The sequence below is a fragment of the Microtus pennsylvanicus genome, chromosome 9 (genome assembly GCF_037038515.1).
Source record: "Microtus pennsylvanicus isolate mMicPen1 chromosome 9, mMicPen1.hap1, whole genome shotgun sequence".
NCBI classification, from domain to species: Eukaryota; Metazoa; Chordata; class Mammalia; order Rodentia; family Cricetidae; genus Microtus; species Microtus pennsylvanicus.
In genome coordinates this window covers 10448073-10459889 of record NC_134587.1, presented here as the reverse complement: position 1 = coordinate 10459889, position 11817 = coordinate 10448073, and positions in this window count along the sequence as shown.

Below are 11817 nucleotides of genomic sequence, written 5' to 3'. Positions count from 1 at the left end.
GGAAAATCCTAGGAAAGAGCATTCTTCCCCATTGCACCTCTGTTTGGAGAGGCTGTTAATGGGTCCAAGAGGTCATACTTTCTGTCTGAGATGAACTTTGCTTCTAACGCAGAAGAGAGAGAGAGAGAGAGAGAGAGAGAGAGAGAGAGAGAGAGAGAGAGAGAGATATTTCCGGGAAGGTAAACGGGCTGATCAGGGAATAGTTCCATTTTCTTTCTTACCTGAGCTATTTAAGTTCTCCGTCCACTTCTGCTGAAAATGATGGCATCAAAGGAAAGAGAAAGGCAGGGCAGCCTTAGCTTTGTATGCTTTCTGTCTGTCCTTTCTCAATAGCAAGCTGAAGACAGAGGGTTGGTAGAATGCACACTTACCAAGCAAGAGGCAAAAGGAAGACTCGAGGTGTTTGTGGGATTGCGTGCAGTTTTCATCCGGAGGTAAGAACAAAATACATATGCATGTAAGAGCTGAAAATACAAATTGTGTCATTCCAACGATTGCACATCCGTGGTAAATGTTCTGATATTTGCATTTAAAAGTGACATCGTCCAATATAAAGACGAATGGTAAGACTCATGTCAATAATTTGAAATTTAGATTTTTTTCTTTCTCTAGAATGACATTAAGCAAATAAGAACTGCCATAATGAGACGAGAAAGACCTTGGGATAAAGGAAAATTCTTCATGTTTTAGTGTGTTTAAAGATGTTTTCATTTTGCACAGAGACCTGCAAGTTAGAGAGAGCTAACCTTGGCCCCAGAATTCCTCGAAGGCATCCTCTTGGATTGGAAGACATGTGAGCGCTAGCACTGCGGATCATCCGGCATACCAGAGAGGGTGCTCTGAGCTGGAGTCCAAAGAATATAGACATTGTCCCTTAGACAAGAGGACGGCCTTTCTGCCCAGGAGAAAGGATTTGAACAAAGTGAGGATTAACAGACAGATTAATGAGGTAGACTTAGCATCCTCCACCTAAGGCTGGCAGGAACTTCGGACATGTCTGTCCTCTTGATGACTGACAGGGACCGAACAAGCTTCTTAGATCCTCATACTGCTTTGACCTCCCAGTCAGAACTGACCAGAAACTGGATAGTATTTAGTGGCCTTTGAAAGCTGGGGTGGGAAGGGGCATCCTAGATGTGACCACGCTCAGCTTTCATTCTCTATAGGAGGAGACTAAGATCCTGTGCTTGAACAGGAGAGAAAAGTGACCTGGTCCTCATTTCCTTTCAGGTTATGTGACACCAGACAAGTCACCCGCCCTTCCATGCTCTGTTTAGATAACTTCAGATCCTGGTTGTTGGCTCTGAAGTCCCCCAGTGCTGGTCCACTTCTGAGAGCTGGCGTTTGAGTGTGTTTCATTGACCCCGGGTATTTTACTCCAGGTGCCACGGGGTAGAGCTTCTTTAGGAAAACCTTCTCACAGACGGCAGCTGCATTGAGAGGAGCGGGCTGGAAACCCCAACTCTGCTCTGTCTCAGAAGAGAAGCGACCTCAGTCTAAGCTCATTTGGCAGGATTTTGTCTGCACTTTGGGTAGTTTTGAGCAATGCTGAACCTGACCTTAACTTAACCTCCTGTAAGGAGAGCAATGTTTTATGTAGATAGTATTTGTATTTATAGTGGTACTTCTTGCTTAGCAGGAGAATAGGAAGCCACTAATTAATCCCCATAAGGAATGAGGTGTTTAGAGTGATTTGGTCAAATATTAGAGCACCCTGGGATTCTGGTAGTCTCTGTAAGAAACCAAATAATGAGCTTTTTATCTGGGTTGTCCAACATGCTGCAGGAAGGATAAAGGAACAGGGGCTGAACAGTGTACATAACTGGCTAATTTAAAAAAACATTGCTTTTATAAGCAGAGGTGTAGGAGGAAGAGGAGAATGAGGAGTTGCAGACAAAGGGGCCTCCTCAGAAACCTGGTATCCATAATCTTAGGGACTCCTTTCATGGTTACCCAATGATACCCAGGAAATCAGGGTCTCCTTTTGGGGCTCTTAGTTTTCTTACTGAGAGAATTTAAGAACAAACTCAAATGGTACCTTAAGAATAATTTTTACTAGAGTTTAAAAGAAACATTTAGAGCTGGAGAGATGGCCCAGCTGTTAAAAGCACTTGCTGCTTTTGCAGAGGACCCAGGTTCTGTTTCCAGCACCCACATGGCGGTTTACAACCGCCTGCCACTCCAGCTCCAAGGAACCCAGTATCATCTTCTGGCCTCCACAGGCACCAGGCACACACGTGACACACACATGTGCATGCAGACACTGGCACATAGCACATACAGCCACCCACAGGGAGGGGAACTTTAGAGAAAGCATAAAGAAGCCCAGAGCTGGAGAAGTGTGCTTAGAAAAGAGAAGAAAGAGGAGAAGTTGGGTTTTTTTTTTTTGAGAAATTCAGAATCCAGATTTTATTCTCTTGTTGAGAAGATGTTTTTCCTTTGATGTGCTTTTATTGCTGTTCTAATAACAAGGCAGCTCTCTTTGCTCCTGGATGTCCAAGAGCTGGAAGAGGCAGGCCACTAGGAGCAGGTGGCTGGGAGTATGTAAACCTTGGTCCCTTCCTGCTGTTCCCTCTGCTTCCCAGTCACCAAGGGATAAAGAGGCTTTCCCACTATCCCCCACCCCATACTACCATCATCATCCCATCATCACCAACACCCCATCACCCACACCATACCACCAACACCACCAACACTAACACCACACCACCAATACCACACCACCAATACCACCCACCAACCAACACTACCACCATCCATCACCAACCCCACACCACCACCACCACCACACTACCACCCTATCACTAACACCACCCCACCAGTACCCCACCACCACCAAGATGTTCTACCTCACTATGGGCTCAGAACCTTGGAGCCAAGTGACCATGAACTTAGCCCTCTGGAACCATGAAGCAAATTCAATCTTAGCCTTTACATTGTTCCTGTCAGGGATTTTTGTGACACTAAATACAAAAACAGCTAGACCCACAGCTTGCTAGACCCACAAAGTGTCCCCACTTTCCCCTCTACTGACAGCCTGTTCTTCTCAAACGTGGACCATGGTAGATTGAAGGGAAAACCCTACCTTTCTGTCCCTTGTCTCCTTGTTCCTAGAACAAACTTCTCAGGTGAGCTCTGGTTAAGGGGAAATCTTCCTTTTTCTCCGTGAAGCTCTCTCAGTAAGTGTGCTGTACTTTGATTTAATTTACGATGCTCTTTCCACTGTGAGAAGTTGACTACAAGTCAAGTAATTCTAAAGAAGCAAGCTAATAAACGAACGAGCCAGCACACAGACATGCTATGCCCTCAAAGTCAAGTATCTAAGTGGCGTTGTGTGTCCACTGTGTCAGATATTATGAGCCGAAAACCTCATCGAGTTGAGTGAGTATTGCAGGAAAGTTTCCTCCTTAGGCAAATGGTTTCCTATTTGGGTGAAAACGAAACTAGCTCAATCCCTCTCGGCGTGAAAAGTGTCTGTGTGGCATACACTGCGCTGAAGAGAGTGAAGTCGAGTGTCGGAATCTTAGGTTCTGAACCTGGCTCTGCTAATTACCAGCCATAGACCGTGAACAATGTCCTTATCTGGAGAGGGGAAGTGAGAGCCTGTTGGTTTAACCTCTTAGGGCTGTCGTGAGTTTGGAATGAATCGGTACGTGTGAAGTGCTTAGTTCCAATCCTTGAATGTAGTCATTACTTGATAAATGTGAACATCATCATCGTCGTCGTCATCGCTGGCTTCGCTTTTATTTTATTGGGGGGAGGAGAGACTGAAGTAGAAATTCAGAAACTCCAAAGAAAGGTCTTTTTCAAGTCATGGGAAAGACCTGGGATAAGAAATAATAGAGAAGAATAATATGGAAGAAATATATGTATTACTCTGTTTATCAAAATTTACTGGTCATTTCAAACTCTGAAGCCTTCCTTGGCCAAGCATGGAAAGCTAACTCTCCAGTTCCCTGAAGGCCTCACTTCGCAATGATTGTAATTACAATCAAATTGGTACTAAGCCAATCGAATGAGCCTGGCACGCCAGTCATACAGGGCTTTTCAATGTCATGGTCTTATTTTTTTTTCATTCCTTTAATTTATGGTAATCTAATGTGTGCTCTGAGTACTCTATTAAGCTGGTCTGGTCAAACTCTTTTAAGAAGTTTCAGCCCTTCTCAAGCATTGGCTACACCCACCGGCGAGGGCGGCTGGAAGGTGGAGGACGGATGAGAGGAGAATGCTTCAGAATAGGGGGCCATTATTTCCTTTGTCATATTTTGGTTCCTTTAAAATTGCTCACTTGCATTTAAGTCCCCAAGAGCCATGAAAATTATGCGGAACAATAGCAGAGACTTGTGAAAAGGCTCCACAGATAGCGTCTGAAATACACAAGCCCTTAAACCCTTTTGCGTCCAGTAGCATCTGACAGACTTTGTGAAAGGCGACCACCTGCAGGAGTTCTAAAATAGATGCTTCCAGAAAACAGAGAACTCTCAGAACTGATGTGTTAATATCATGCTCGCAGCTACTTGACCTCTGACCTAAGTGGCAAGAGCAAGATGACTCAAGCCACGGTGAAAGAGAGAATTGAGCTGTCGTTCATATATTTTGGGCCATGACTGAGAGCAGGGCGGGGTGGGGTGGGGGAACAACTACGGAGGGATTTTTTTTTAATGGTATCAATTTGGCAGATTGTCTACCCAGCTGAAGTTTACCAAGTCATTAGCTGATCTCCGCTTCACTTTGCCTGTGTGTGTCAGCTTAGATTTTCTTTCTTTCTTTCTTTCTTTCTTTCTTTCTTTCTTTCTTTCTTTCTTTCTTTCTTTCTTTCTTTCTTTCTTTGCCTAGAATTTCAACAGTTTACTTACTGTTTGGGTGTGGTAGGAAACCAGTAATCAGGGTCAGGGGTAAGGAAAATGTGTATCACGGTGATATTGTTTATGGAGAGTTTTCAAAGCATGGAATAAAATATGCAGAAATAAATACTTTTATTTAAAAAAATGCTTAGAATCCCTGGTAAGAAGGAGAAAAAAAACGCTCCAACATAATGAAAACTTCATTAAAGCTAAAAATTATATATAATTCACGATAAACCAATAACTTCTACTGATCAAACCAAAGCGCCTTGTGAGGGTCACATCCCAGCTGCCTCCCTCCCTCCCACCCTCCCTCCTTCCCTCTCTTTCTCCCCCTTCTTTTCAAACTGTCAACACTGTAAAGCCAATCCAGCTGTGGGGAAGGCAGCTGTATGATATTCTGCCTCCCACTTCGTCAGCCAAATTGTCTGCCCGGTTTTCCTTCTTTGCCTCTGCTACAGGGTTAGAATGGTTCCCTGGACGGGGATGGCTTTTGCCAGCTAAAGCCGAATTAGCGGGATCACTCTCTCCTAGGCTCTTTTCTGCCATCTCTCCTCCTCATGTGGTCTTTTGTCTGTTCTCCAGTATCTTCTCCTTTTTTCTAGAAAGATCATTTGCAAGAGACAATTCAGATCCCTGATAACGTCCTTAAAATATAGTCATTAGCATAATTCGACAGTTCCCAGTTCCCCTCCTCCTCTTTCCCCACTTCCCATCCTTCTTTTCATTCTTTGTTGACAGCTATGTACATCCCTACGTGGAATGACACTAGCTCCATGTAACCATTTTTGGACTTAGCCATAAGCAACCGTACAATGAATATCTCTGCACGCATCCTTATCTTCTTTTTTGACTATTTTTCATCAGCAAGACTGTAAGTGGCTAATCACTTTTTAAATTTTATTTAGTTGACCAATTTATTTATTTAAATCCCAACCTTAGTCTCTCATCCTTCCCTCTTCTCTTCCCACTCCCTCTGCCTGCCCCAATCCACCCCCTCCATATTTGCTCAGAAAGGGACAGGCCTCCCTTTCTCATCAGCAAGCCATGGCCTATCAAGCTGCCTGCCATAAGAATGAACACGTGACCCTGTATTCAATCTCGGCAAGGCAATCCAGCATGAGGAATGGGTTCCCAGTGCACAAATACCCCACAACATCCAAAAGTCAGGCAAAGCACCAGGGACAGTCCCTGCTCCAATTACCAGGAGTCCCACCCATAGACTAACTACACAACTGTCTCATATATGCAGAGGGCTTAAGTCAGTCCCATGCAGGCTCCCTGGTTGTTGGTTCAGACTCTTGTGAGATCCCATGAGTCCGGCTAGCTGTTTCTGTGGGTTTTCCTGTGATATCTCCAACCCTCTAGCTCCAATCCCTCCTTCCTCTCCTCAGCATGACTCTTCAGGGTCTATTTGCTTTCTAAAAGGCTTGCAAACAGTTCCAAACAGTTTTCCTTTCAAGATCTCTGAGTGTCTGACAATCTAGGCCATTTCTTCCTGGTGGAGCCACACGGGTTTCCTTTTTCCTCAGGGATAATGGGGAAATCACTGCAGATCTCAGAATCCCTGTTTCCCATTTGCAACTGCTACAGTTTGGAGTCATGGTTCCCTGCCTAATGACGCCAAGGCAATGGCCGGGATCAGATCTCAGGACTTGGGGCACTAGCAGGCTCCTCAGGGATGCTCATAGCCAAGAAACAGAAAAGGCGTCCTTGGAGATTGTGAGTGTGCAGGGTGAGAGGAAGAACAGCACAGGGGATAAGGGACACAAGCTTATCCTCTGAGACAGCGGCAGAGGGAGGGGCCACCATGTCAGTTTCGATCATACATCAGGCTGTATGAGGGGGGGGGGTTTAGTGAAAACAGAGACTGTCATGCTAAAGGTCACAGAGAGCAGAACCGTCAGCAAGGCTCCAAAGGAGTTGAGCCGAGCTTGCTGGTTCGGGACCTAAGGATTGTTTTTAGTTTTCAGTTTTTCCACACATTTGAATATCTCCAGTTATTTTTAGGCATAGGAGTCTGTACATGTGCATATGTGTTTATAGATTTAATATGGGGAATGTCCTCAATAGCACCTGTGCAAACTATATAATTTAAAGTAGAGATAAATCTAAATTCCTGTCAAATATAAATTCCTTGTTGGTCATTGCAGTAAGAGTCGAGTGCACTTTTTGGAGGCTTATTCTTTCATAGTTTGAGGGGATGGGCATCTCCGGCAGGGTTTTGTGTCCCCTCTGCCCCTCCAGCAACATCACTGATGCTGTAGAGAGCCCAAGCCTTCCTGTTGACTCTGTGGCACAGCCCACTTATTGTGTTGGGTGTGAAAATAGATCAAAGGCTTGACCTATGACCTGGGTCTTGGTTGGTTGTGTGGTCCTTAATTGGAGATAATCTTTTCCGAATTAACTTCTAGAAACTTCCACGTAAGTGGCTTAAAGTGAAAGCCTTCTGAATAGCAACTTCGCATGGATAATCTGTGGCGATCTCTTTCACCAGGATGGTGGCTTTGGGGAGAAGAGCTTTAGACAACCTAAGCAAAGCAGGGGCATGGAGAAGTCTGACGGAGGAAGAGCACCTGCCTTGGGTTTGACCTCCTGATCCCTCAGGTGAGACGAAACCTTTGTTCTACCTCTCGGGACCCCATGGTGAGAAGGACTTTTATGTAAGGCCAACCATTTGAAGGTGAGTTCCCACCCTATGGTTTTCTAACGGTGTCAGAGGCAGAATGAGCACAGCTTGCCTCTTGAATTTCAGGTGCAGACCATTTCGGAAATAAGCGAAAAGAAAAGAAAAGGAAACAAGAAAGAAGGAAGGAAAAAAAAAAGTCCCTTTGGTTCTCAAAGTAAGAATCTTTGAAATGAAAGTTGGGCAGGGCGTAAACATGGGGGCGCACAATGAGCCCAGAGGCACAATTGAGAACACAGGCCACTGCCTCTCTGTAACAGAAAGCCAAGAGATGTTCTGTTCCTTAATTAAAACGGAGCTCAGGAGTCGGTGGGAGGCACCTGCACAGCCCCTACCTGAAGATACCAATGTACAGAGAAACCTCCAGCCGGGGGATTCACACAGAGGACATGTGGGCAATTGTGAGTTTCTTTCAAACTCGGCCTCTGTCTGTCATACCTATGTAGTTACAAAATCAAAGGGGATAATAAAGTTCAATTGTATATTCACAGTTTGATATTTCTATTGATAGGTCTCACACACAAAAAAACCCTCCATTTCGGGAAACTGAATCTGTGTCCCTCCAAGAAAGCTCTGAAAGGCTCTCCCAGGCAGCCAGTCCCCACCCAACAAGCCCATCAAATCTCAGCCTATGAAGCGGTCCTGGAGAGGTTCAAAGGTGTCAAATTGGGCCTCCTCTCCCCAGGTTCTGTCCGTAGTTTTAAAATATCCCTCTGATGGTGAAAAGGAAAACACCCTGGCCAGGACAGAACTGAATTAAAATCCAGCTCCTGAGTAGAGAGAGAGAGAGAGAGAGAGAGAGAGAGAGAGAGAGAGAGAGAGAGAGAGAGAGAGAGCCATTAACCCAACTATCACCAAACAGTTGAGGGGGAGCCAGAGCCCCTGGAGTACCAGGCAGGGCTAGGCTGGGAGCCACCCTCCTCCCTGCCTTGCACCCATGCCTCAGAAACTGAGACACTGCCAACTCTGAAGGGTTTTCTCATTTTAAAGCCATCAATGTATTTTGCTACTACGGAAATACTCTTCAGAGGCGCGAGAAAATCAGCCCGCAGGTGCCTCTAATTTTTTGAGATTTTTTTTTTCTTGGAAAAGAGGAGTGGGTGTTCGACTCGATTCAAAACCAGCCTGTCTGTTCTCGTGGCAGTGTATGGGACTAGGCTCGTGGCAGAGTGGAGTGTATCTGAATGCAAAAAAATTAAACGGAGGAACTGGGCGGGGGGAACAGGTGCTCTTTTATAAAGGCTAAATTCCATATTTACCAAACTGATTTGCATGAGGCATGTTTTCAATGAAAATATTGCTACTCATTTTGCTGCATTTGTGCAACAGAAACATAAGGACGGAGCAGCGGAGGGGTGCGGCTCTCAAGCTGGATGTGTGCACCTTCCCCTCAGCCCGCGGTTGCGCAGCACAGTCGGGGAGGGTAGCTCTCCCAAGTGCTGCTCCCACAGCCAAGAAAGCAGGACTTGGAGAGTCCTGTGACCCAGCCAGCCTCTGGGTCAAGAGCTGGGTGAGTCTGTGAGGGTGGGGATATCTAATCCCAGCTCTTGGATGCTGAGGCAGGAGAATAGTGAGTTTTAGGCCAGCAAAAGGGTGCTGGGATGAGAGTTGTGAGCAATCATTTGTTCATGGATTATTGTCAAGTTAGAACCCGTAAAATAGCTCAAGAAAAAACTTCTAAATTAATTCCATGGCTTAGTAAGCCAAGCTAGCCCTGACTGTTATTGGCAAGGCTGGGTTTCTCTGGTCTTAAACCTGATACTTTATATCTCATTCATGTAAATTCTTCATGTAAAGGAAAAGGGCTGCCTACTAGGTGGCATCGGATTGCCATCAGAAATCAAACCTATGAAGAAACCACCCTCATTTTATAGATAAAGAAGTGGAGGCGGAGAGAAACGGGGACCCTGCCCTGTGCCACCGAGGCCACAGTGAGTCACTTCACCACTGCATGCATGCTGGGTGCTACCTGTTCACAGAACACCACAGACGTGTGAGCTGAACAGAAATGAGACAGAGGCGGAATAAGGGTGGGAGAGTAAGGAACTAGAGCAATGCTCCCGACGGCCATGTTAACAACTGTGGGAGGTGGAGAGCTGACTGCGTGAGTAAGGCTGGTCGCCTGAGTGCTCATAGCTCTGTTCCCCAGCAGCAGGGTGAACCCAGTGATTTTAGGTGATTCTCCAAGGGGCTGAAGTGTTCTGAGCTCACTGTGGAGTATGCTCTCCAGAAGGAACTGGGGGAAGCATTTTACAAAGAGATGGAGCGGCTGGAGGGACGGCTCAGTGTTTAAGAGCACTGGCTGCTCTTCCAGAGGACCTGGGGAGACTCTCAGCACTACATGGTAGCTCACAGCCATCTTTAACTCCAGTTCTAGGGAGATGCGGCACCTTTTTTCTGGTCTCCTAAGGCAGCAGGCATGTACGTGGTGCACAGACCTACATGTAAGCAAAATACCCATATATGTAAAAATGATATTAAATGTTTAGAAGAAGTGAAACTCCAAAATCAATCTTTCTCTCTCTCTCTCTCTCTCTCTCTCTCTCTCTCTCTCTCTCTCTCTCTCTCTCTCTCATCTATCTATCTATCTATCTATCTATCTATCTATCTATCTATCTATCTTCTATCTATCATCTTCCTTCCCTTCCCCTCGCTTCTTTTTTCTTTTCTTTTCTTCTTTAGAGATAAACTCAGAACTAGTCCAGGCCTCCTGTGTGGTTTGGTGGCGGCTGGCGTGTGTGTGTGTGTGTGTGTGTGTGTGTGTGTGTGTGCCTCGCCTTACAGATATAGAGGTTCCAGACAGAGCCTCAAGGGTAAGTTCGTGCCTAGCCTTTGCAGACAGCAAGCATTGCGGTCCTTCCTAGCAGCCTGAGAGAACACAGTGGGGATCTGCACAGGGCACAGCCTCGAGAATGTCGTGTGGCTATCTGGGGCCAAAGAGAACTTGGATGTCAGAGGCAGCCATCTTTCTTTCCAAGGCCCATTGAGCCCACTCATTCATTGTCTGGCCTATTTTCATAGCTGTGCAAGCTCCATGCTGGGAGCCGCGTTGGTGTAAACTGAAAGCTTTTTTCATCTCCCATCTCTGAACATTTCTGCTTACATAAGCACCAAAGCTGACCGTGGGGAGAGTGGACACTGGACAGAGAGAGGGCAAGACCTTCCCAGGGGGGCCCTAAGGCTCTCAAGTGCTCTTGGGCCATCAGGAATTTGTCCTTTGAGATTTCCATACTGGATCTGGGGTCACTTAGAGAAATTGTTAGGATACTGTGTGTGTGTGAATGGTGTTGAAGGTACATTTTCAGGGTCAATATTTGAACAAACTTCAACTTAATAGAACACCAACAACAGATCACGGGAGCAATTCCATTCATGTATAGACAGGAGAAACAATGAGTTTCCTTACAGGAGTGTGGGGGAGGGGTTATTTACAGGCTGGGGGCTCCTTAAGGGCTACTACAAGAGAAAAAAAATGCTATCTCTCCCAGCAGTTATTAACTGTCCCTAACTCCTTAAGCGATGGGGCCTTGTGAACCCTCCTCCGGGATGATGGAAAGATACTAGATCCAATCTTGTGCTGGTTTCCTTGGGAGACTCAAGGTTGCTGACAGTTCAATAGGGCAACAACCATGTCACCCCCAGAGGACAACGTTCCAGGACAAATGGGAAGAGTCAAGCAGACAAATCAGGGTCTCACTGGGTGAGCTGACATATGCCTGTGATCCCAGAACTTGAGACTGGGGCAGCAGGATTGCTGCAAGTTTGGTGCCATCCTGGGCTTCATAGCAAATTACAGCCCAAGCTGGGCTAGAGGGTAAGACCTTGACTCAAGCCAAAGCCAAAACCAAAACCCAAACCACAACTGCAAACATTTTCTAGCTGCCTGCACCCTGTGACCAACAGTTTGGAGAATTTTAACAAAGCAGGCCTTCAAAGGTCCCTGGGCTTAGGAAATCCTTGCAGCCCTCAGAGATGCCCCCTCAGAGATGCCCTTCTTTCATGATGTATACAGCACAGGTTGCAACCTGTGGTCGCAGCGTTTGCTTGTTTGTCTCTCTGTTTCTAAGCCGGTGCTAACGGATAGGAGTTCAAGTGTACCCATGAAGAAACAGAGAAGAATGAAGCACCATTAGGATGTCTGCTTCCCACTGATCACCAACCCCCAGATCACATCACCCTAAACAAGTGTTACTGTTTTTACATTTGTTCTTTAAGAGCATAAACTTTTGAGTTAGTGTTCAAATCCCAGCTCTGCTGTATAGGAGCTGTGTGGCCTTGAGAAAGCTG